Raw genomic sequence first — 9,830 nt, forward strand, 5'->3', positions numbered from 1 at the left:
GAACTTTTGGCTGTGCCACATTCTCTTGAACAACCTGTGGAAGTTGTTCAAATTCGTACTTGTTAGGAATGCTGTTCAACACATGATTTACGGTAAAAACCCAATCATCTTGCAGCTTCTGCAAATCGTCCTGTGATAAGTCATTGTTAGTCTTAATCTAACATCACCTTATTAATTAGTTATATTTATTTGACTTACCGGACTATAATGTGCTACCTTTTCCATTCCAAGCAGTGGTGAAATATCCTACCATAGAGATAGTCGTAAATGATGGGTTAATAAATTAAATAGGACAATGTCTGGAAATTCAAATAAGTTATATTTTGTACCATGGAAACAGAATCAGGGATTGTTGGCTCTACTTTTAAAGTTCTTTTTCAGAGCATCTGTAAATGGGTTGGCATTATCATTAGTGTCAAAATACTTTTAGTTTGTATACTGTAAATAATTGGTAAATAAGAATTATATTAACATAATATAATAACAAATATCATTGTAAATACCATGTAAATAAGATTTCTGTTAACAAATGCTATATGTCAGGAATAAGCTCAACATAATACCATGTTTGTTAGTGTCACTTGAGTGGGCTTTAGTTTTGTTACATTCCTCACCCCTGGGACCTGTAAATTGATAACCACATGACGACATTATAATACATATTAACTAATGTAATCGGTATTGTTTACCTCTTTTTTTTTTTGGATTTGCACAGGTGTAGTTTCTTCGAGTTGATTGACAGGTGTTGTATCCTATTAGACAAAATGGTAGGCGTAGTTAAACACATATTTTCAGTGTGATGGTGAAACTTATTTACACGGAATGGTTATAGCGTACATGAACATCTATTGGAGTTTGATGTGGATTTTCAACTGTCTTAGTATGCATTGTAGCACTTGAGCCCTGTATAATAATGGTTAGTTTTTTGTTAATTGGAAAAATAAAATAAAAATAATATCGTTTCTTTTCTTGGTTGTTGCAGTGTTGTATCATCGTAATGTTTTTGGATGTACACTTGAAATACATCCAATAAGGCGTCGTACTTCTCATGCGCCTCTTCGACATGCTTCTTGAGCATTTCTATTGTTTGGAGAGCATACTCCTGTTGTCAATGGTGCCTACAAGAAGAGTTGTAGTCTTTATTTTATACATTTGATGTAATAAAATCTCACGAAGACTCTTGCTTGCAATTGCTTATTCATTAATAAAAATTTGAAACGTTCATTCATTCTTCCTTGTCTGTTTGAAGCTTTATGATAAAGCATTAGTCTTTAGTCCATAAACAAACTTAACAACTTACGAAGAGACAAATGTAGATTTGCTTGAACAAACTCTTCGTAGTCTGCTTAAAACGATATATTCGCAATCTAAGGGTCAAAGGACTATTGACCTCAGTACGATTGTTAGGAGAATCTATGATGTCTTTTTATGGGGCATTGAGAGTTGGAGACTCTATAGTTCTTCTAGGTATCTTTCGAAGGTACTGCATTGACCAGTGCACTTCTAGAGACAAAATAAGAACAAACCATTTAACCTCTTATGTCTCGAAGTCACTACGTATGAATTGCATCGTGTTTACCTTAATCCTGAAATGAGACATGCCATTTCACAGCTTACGTATTCTCATTTGAGAAAGTCAGAGTTCGGACTCACTATGTGATTCTGAACATGGCCTATTGGTGAAGTACTAAGTTGTGAAGATGTCATGAGTAACTTTGTGAAGTTCTCATAGATATGGAATTCATGTACAAGATTGCTGAAATGCAATGTATATCACCTCATGCTTTGTTCCTTGGAATGTGAATAAATGAACTGGCCAGTGTCCAAATTGAGTCCTGACTCTTTTGGATGAAACAATGTGACTTGTTAGCTCCTCGTCAAATACATTGTTTCTAACTTATTCACAAGCGACAAAGGAGTTGACGAAATAACAGCTATAAGGGTAAAATGGTAATTTTGTAAATCCCGACTAGCTGATGACATTCATGAAGGGTAAGCATAGATAATATTCAGTGGATCCATTCATCATAATTTGGTTGAATTCTTGAGTAGAAAATAAATTCATTTGAACCGAGAGATTTTCAGTGTCAACTCTTTAGTGGAGTCAGTTGACATTAAGCTAAACTTGGAAAAGGTTTGTGAACTTTTGAGTCCAAGTGTTTAGCTCAAGCTTTGTTCATTTGGATCCATGAGGTCACTGTCACAAATCATATCGAGTAGGAATAGTTAAACTAGCAGCTAAGTCAAAATAAGAACGAGACAGGTTTTGTGAAAACTGTCTAAAGGGTATTTTTGTCTTTTTAGACATAGGACGAAATGAATGTCAATAAATTTTTTGACATTGTCATATGATGACAAATGAAATTTAAATCACACGGCCAACTTAAAGAATTTGGGCCTTGAGGATTAATTTCATTTCATAGAATTTTACTTGAAAATTCTTAATGGGCTTTTCTTATGTTGTCATGAACAAATGAAGAAACATTAAGAAGCTCCTTCTAGAAGCTCAAATTTTGTCCAACCCAAGGAAAATAAGGCTGAATTTCGTTCATGCCACAGTGGGAAAGAGAGTTTATTTTGTGCATTAATGTATGAAGATACTTGCCAAAAGAAAAAGAGGAAACAAATTTCCTCTAGAAGGAAAGTGCATTTTCGGCCAACTAAGAGATAACAAATGAGGAAACAAATCCAAGGACTTGCATGACATATCATGAACGTCCAACATGGGTAGAAAAGAGGAAATAAGATTTGCTCATGCCTCCCCTATAAATAGAGACCTCATTCCTCTCATTCTAGTCATTCCACATAAATTAGAGATTGAGAGCTTCTCTCTCTAGACCTTGTGGCCGATCCTCTCTCTCTCTCACTAGTTATTTTCGGTTTTTTTTTGGCACCTAGGTCCACGTTTGACCTAGTGTTTTAGCTCTTCGACTCTAAGACTTGTTCTTGAGTTGTCGTGTTTAAAAGTGCCCACACACTAATTCCTTTCTTTCTCGAGTGATTCTTGTGATAGAAACTTTTGTGGTTGCTCGAGTTGGCGAGAAAAGAAGAGAGACGTTCTGCGAGGGAGATGAACGTTTTCATCCTTCCGAAGGCTCATAAACGTTCAAGCGTCTAAAAGGTTAGTAAATTATTTATGCTCATAATAGTTTTTATTTACATGTGCTTGCTCTTTGTCTAGGTTAGTAAAAACTGTTTTAATTGAAAAAGAAAATTTTTAAAATTCCGCCGCTTACCTAAGCGTTAAACTTTTTCTTAAACCCTAGATCAATTCCAACAAATGGTATCAGAGCTATGGTCAAAGATATGCATGTATATGTATTTAAAATTATGAGCTTGAAAATCGTTTTCGAAAGTTTACTAATTTTGTGACCAGTTAGAATTGTTTTCTAAGACTTTTTTTTTAATTTATTGCTCTTGCCTCTAAATTAAAAATCATGTTGTTTTTCCTATGATTTTGGGATGTTGTTAAAACACATTAGAATCAGTTCTAAAAGTTTTTAATTTTTTATATTGAAAAACGTGTTTTAAGAGTTTGAGAAAATTTCGAGTAAATTTTGTGACTAGTTTTCTTGTCCTACTAGTTTCTTTTATTTACTTGAATCGTTTTATGCTTGTTGTTATTTATTTTATATCATGTTATTACCTTGCTAATAAAATACAAATAAAAGCTTTAACAACTTCCTAAAACGTTCCGTTACACTCGATTCTTTTTCGCACTTAAAATGACCGAACTTTAATTATTTCTTTTTCTTCGAGCTGGAGTAAAACCTGTAGTAAAAGTGTTATAACTCTCTGCTCAGAAATCTAAATTTAATGATTCTTAAATCAAATTAAAGATCTGTCTGTCCTCTTTCCAATGCCACCGGGTTTGGGTCAAAAGGACATCGGAGGCGCTAGTTATGGCGATTTTACTCCGAGGTGCGCGGCTGTCCCGAAAGTCCAGTTTTTTTTAAATCCGGATTCTCAGCCCCACTACCATGAGTTATAGAACTCTAATGAGAAAAATTTCTTGAGAAAAAATGTTTTTCATAAGATTATAAACATGATGTGTAAGATTAAAATGGTTTGATTTTTGAAAGATTACTTGAAATTGAGTTTTTACAAAACTAGTTTGAATTTTGAAAAACCGTTTTCATTTTCAAACTTGAAAATATTTTGTCATCCAAATAAAATAAGTTGATACGAACCACGCCAACAATGTGACGGTGACCAGGAACCAATGTTGGTGCCTTCGCAAACCAGGATCTCAAGTTCGATGACTCCGCGACCTAACGCCTAGAGAGACGCGAACCTTGGAATAATGAGGACGCCACAAACGAATGTGTAAGTTCGCTTGATAAGTCGAGGATGAACGCCACAAGGAATACCTTGATAAGTTCAGAAGTTTCTTCAAGAAACAAAGAGAATTCTCTCACTTTTTTAATAAAAAACATAGTCTGCCTTTCTCATTCATGAAACCTCCTTAAATAAGGAAAATACAAAGCAAATTCGGAGCTCCTTGTTGCCCTAGCTTAAATGGGCCTAGAAGACATTATTTAGGCCTAATAACATTAAAATTAAAAGGCTAACTTAATATCTAACACATCTGGGCTTCATTTAACATAAATAAAGCCCAAACACACTTTAAAAAGACTCCAACTTAACCCATTGTTTTTTTGCTACGAAAATAACAAATAAATAACTCAAACAATGATAACTAAAATGAGTCTTCTTCAATAACAGCTTGAATGACGTGAATAAGCTCTCATCTTCTTCGATTCTCATTTTCCTTGCTCTCGTCTTTGTATTTCTTCCATTCATCTTTGCTTAAGCCATGAAACTCTTCATTGAAGTATTCAACTCTTGAATTTGGAATTGGCTCCTTGAAACGCCTTTGTTTCTTTTCATGTGGGATCACATCATAAGTTTTCAAAAAAAATTCAAAACTATATCTATATCACATATGTTCAAAATCTATATGCTCTTGAAAATTTGAGTGGGAGGTCTCCTTGAAGACAAGCCGAAAAATAAAAAGATGTGTAATCTCAAACTTCCAAGTGTTCGAGTGAGTTGAAGTTCACACTTCCCTCATGCACTTTCCCGAAATATAAAATAGGAAAAGATCCGAGTATGTCCCTTGTGCCTTTATGCACTAACACTGCTCTGAACATGAAGATCTAGGATTCTTTTCTAGTTGTCCGCTCTGTCGCTGTATAACTAGGAAAACCGTTTCCGAACTTATAAGAGTCGATGTACCAACTCCAAAAACTAAGTGGGAGGGTTATATTTGTTGTTTGTAACCCACGATCCCCAACACTAATGAAAATTGCAATTGTCGCCAGACTAAGAGTCACCCTCGTGGCCCTCTCTTAAATGAGAGTACTCAAGGGCGCTTTGCACTGATCATTGCTCAATGAGATAAGTCCGAGAGTGAGACAATGAGACAAGACCTCCCCTCGGCGGATTTTTTTTCAAAGTCGATCTTTTGGACTAAGTGGTTGGTTACACACTTAGACTCAATCCCTAGTAATCCTCCCTCGAGGCTCTGCGAAAGGATGTGAGTGATCAAACCAATTTAAAAGGTGGCTGGTCAAAATTGGTGTATTGGCATCTTGGCTAAGCATTAACGATCCGTCATTTACTTATAAATGGAGATTTTTTGCGGCCTTCCCTCGAAGGAGTAAATTATCGTTTGGTTTATAACACCTTTGGATTTTATCAAGTCTTAAAGAAACTTAAATCCTAAACCAAAAGACTAATCATAAACTTTTATAGGCAAAATGTCTCCCAACTCTCTCTCTCTCTTTCATCCTTTCCTCAAACAAACTCGAAAACGAAAACTACATAGAATCGAAACATAACTTCGATATCATCCTTACCATTAACAAGAACAAATGGATACTCATCACCCCGTGTCCTCCTCTGACGAATGATGATTCGACTCAAGAGGGCAAAGACGCCTTGGCGGCCTGGCTTCGATCTGATGAGATTGCGAGATGCTATATCTTAGCATCAATGAACAATGTGTTGCAACAACAACATCGTGACATCGAGACTGCCCGTCATGCCCAACAATCTCCATGAAATGTTTGGAGGGCAAAGGCGTCAAGCAAGGCAACAAGCAGTCCGACAGTTTATGAACGACAATATGAAGGCTAGGACTCCTGTTGGAGACTTTCTGATACTGATCATTAGTTTTCTGAATAAAATGGAAATCCTAGGATCTGAGATTGATGGGAAGAATGTCATAGATATGATCTTAGAAACTCTCCCTGCATCTCTTTATACCTCCAAGATGTACTACTCCATAAACAAGCTAGAGTACACTGTTGCCAAGCTTATGAAGGAACTTCACACTGCTGTAGGTCTCACTAAGAGAAAGAGGAATCAAGGAAAGGCACATACTACTGAGCAAAAAGCCTCCGCCTCTGGAACTAAGAAGAGACCTCACAAGGCCGATAAAAGGAACTGTCATGCCTATCTCAAAGCAAAGGAACATAGTATTGTACTAGTTACCGAAGCATGTTTAGTAGCTGATAATGTATCATGTGGATTCTTGACTCCGCTGCTACTAACCATATTTGTTGTTCCTTGAATGGTTTCAAGAAAACCAAAAGCTTAGAGGAAGGCGAGTTCTGTTTCAAATGGGGTGATAGGAGCCTGGTGTCTGCGAAGGCTGTGGGATCCGTGACGCTGTCTTTTGAAGACCGCACTTTAAAGTTGAATAATGTTTATTTTGTTCCTACCTTGGGGAAGAACTTAATATCCGTTGCTCGTCTTCTTGAGCAAGATTATTGTTTAAAGTTCATTAAGAATGGAATTCGTATTTCGTTTCCTGATAATTCTTTTGTCACTGATGCATGTATGAAGAATGCTCTTTTCTACATCTATCCCACTCAACCTTGTCTTTTAGACACCGAAATAGATAATGATCTAATTAGGGAGCCAAAGAGGATCAAACTTTCTGAATCCTCCGATCTAACAAAATCAACACACCTATGGCACTTAAGACTCGGTCATATCAGTCTAGATAGGATTAAGAGACTTGTGAGGGACGGTCCACTCAAGCCTCTGCAATAGGTTCACTACCTACTTGTGAATCCTGCATAGAAGGAAAAATGACTAAGCGACCTTTCTCCAATAAGGGTCGAAGAGCCACTGAGTTGCTGGAGCTAGTACATTCTGATGTATGTGGTCCGCTCAGCCAACAGGCATGTGGAGGATACGAATACTTCATTACCTTCACCGATGATTACTCGTGATATGGTTTTGTCTATTTGCTCAAACACAAATCCGAGACCTTTAACGTATTTAAGGTCTTTAGGGCTTTAGTGGAAAAGCAAACTGGCAAAGTGATCAAAACACTTTGATCTGATCGAGGTGGTAAGTATATGTCTGGAGAGTTCGATGACTTTCTTAAAGAAGAAGGCATCGCTTCTCAGCTTACCGCACCTGGCACACCTCAACAAAACGGAGTGTCAGAGAGAAGAAACCGAACTCTAATGGAGATGGTTAGATCAATGATGAGTTAGTCATCACTCCCTCTTTCCTTTTGGGGATATGCCCTCGAAACAGCCGCTTACATTCTGAACCATGTTCCGTCCAAAACGGTTCCTGGTACTCCTTATGAAAGATGGACTGGCCGTAAAGTAAATCTGGGCCACATCCGAATTTGGGGTTGCCCTGCACATGTGCTAAGGCAAAAGACTAGCAAGTTGGCTAGTAGGTCAGAATTGTGCCTGTTTGTGGGATATCTACACCATAGATTCTTCTAACAATCATACTGAGGTCAATAGTCCTTTGACCCTTAGATTGCGAATATATCGTTTTAAGCAAACTACGAAGAGTTTGTTCATGCAAATCTACATTTGTCTCTTCGTAAGTTGTTAAGTTTGTTTATGGACTAAAGACTAGTGTTTTATCATAAAGCTTCAGACAATGAAGATTGAATGAACGTTTCAACTTTTTATTAATGAATAAGCAATTACAAGCAAGAGTCTTTGTGAGACTTTATTACGTCAAATGTATAAAATAAAGACTACAACTCTTCTTGTGGGCACCATTGACAACACTAGGGTGGCGTCTGACTGTCCCTACATCGTCATCCACGTCTCATAGTGTTGGATGTGGAAGTTCGGGTCTGTCTGCACGTCGTAGGGAGGGATGGACGGTAGTTTGAAATTCCCCACGCAAGGCTCCGCGAGGATTTGAGCGGCGAAGGGAGAGTATGACTCCTCGATCCCTCCATAAGGCCTTTTCCTCCATCGGCTCTGAATCATCGTTACCATGTCGAGCCCGTTAGCAGGGCTGACCGCCGGGACCGCGGGAGTTGCCTGTTGGCACTCGTTGGACGCTTGATTCCCGGCATTGGCCGGAGGTCGGCCAAGAGTTGTAGCGGGCAGTGCGTCCCTCCGGGAGTTGAGCCTTTGGCGGAGATCCTCCCCTTGGGAGTTTCTCTGCTTAGGCACTCTCTCAGGTCCACGCTTGGCGCTTGGCAGGGCGAGGTCGCCCTTGGCCGAATTGTCCGGCGAGCACTCCGGCTATCGGCCCCATCGTCCCCTAGGGCCGCTCTCTCCTCGACGAGGGGCCATGTCCGGCCGCCTCTTGAAACCGGGGGCGAGTCCTCCGGAGTGTGACCGTGCCTGTTGTCCCGCCGGGTGCGACGGTCCGGCCAAGGGGCCATTCGTCCTTTCGGACCGTGATTGGGCGAGGCTAGGGGTTACCTCGTCGGTCCTCGACTCCCCCACATAGTCGGGGTCGGAGTTGTCTCGGGCGGACCTATCCTCGACGTCGTAGCCGAGAAGGTCGGCGATGAGTGTGCTGTCGACGCCGGGACGATCTAGGAGTTCGGCGAGCCTTCGAGCCGTGCCCTCTCGGAGCACGGCCTCGGGGTCATTCGCCGGGTCTTGGGGCTGGCTCTCGTAGTCACGAGGACGCCCTCCTAGACGGCACGCGAGGCTTCGGAGGCCGTATCTCGAGCTCGTCGCTCGAGTGCCTGCGGAGGTAGCGGGAACTTGACTCATCTCTCGAGAGTAGTAGAAGTAGTAAGAAAAAGGATTGGAAGGGAGAGCGTCGCCAAGGTCGGGAGATCCCCTCCTTCTAGCGCCAAAATATTGTCGCTCGTTTTCGGACAACGATTAAGAAACCGAAAGCGGTCAGACCCAAGGCCGGACCAAGTGATCTCGCTCCGGTTCGAGCGTGTCGGACTTGGTATCCCAAGTCTTCCCTTAGCTGTTGATGATGTCTATCTCGTCCAAACACCTGAAAAGCAGAAAAAGGAATGTGAACTACAAAGGGAAAACAGAGGGGTACCTCTGTTTACCTCTCCGACGCTCAACATTAGTAGGATTGAGGTGAAATATAGAGGGTTTAGGTGTTTAGAGGCCAAAGATGAGCGAAACGAGTGAGGTACGAATTTTATAGCGTTTCAGCACTTAAAAATGGATTACTTGTCTCGACGGGTCGAGCCGCGTATTTATAGGCGACCAAGGGACGTTTTGGAGGCCCCTTGGCCGAGTGAAGTTAAGTCGGCCATCGGCAGGGTGAGATTCGATCGGCCGATGGCCGAGCGAGAAGCTTGATACGAACCTCGATCGACTTGCTCCGAGACCCAATATCCTAAATAGCACAGCGCTGGATCATTCTACGAATGAGGAACAGGGGTGGAATGAATGACGCCACGAACGGTTGCGAAAGACCGTCTGATGAGTCGGGTTTGAACGCCACAAGACTAGTCTTGATAAGTTCGATAAAAGTTCATAAGAACTCAAGAGAAGACTCTCATTTTTTTTATAAAAATCTGGATCCCTTTCATTCAGCTTGAAACCTCCTTTAAATAGGAAAATACA

This window comes from Urtica dioica, chromosome 5, assembly GCF_054948205.1.
Source record: "Urtica dioica subsp. dioica isolate 48M chromosome 5, U.dioica_male_clone48M_v1_H2, whole genome shotgun sequence".
In the NCBI taxonomy this organism is placed as follows: Eukaryota; Viridiplantae; Streptophyta; class Magnoliopsida; order Rosales; family Urticaceae; genus Urtica; species Urtica dioica.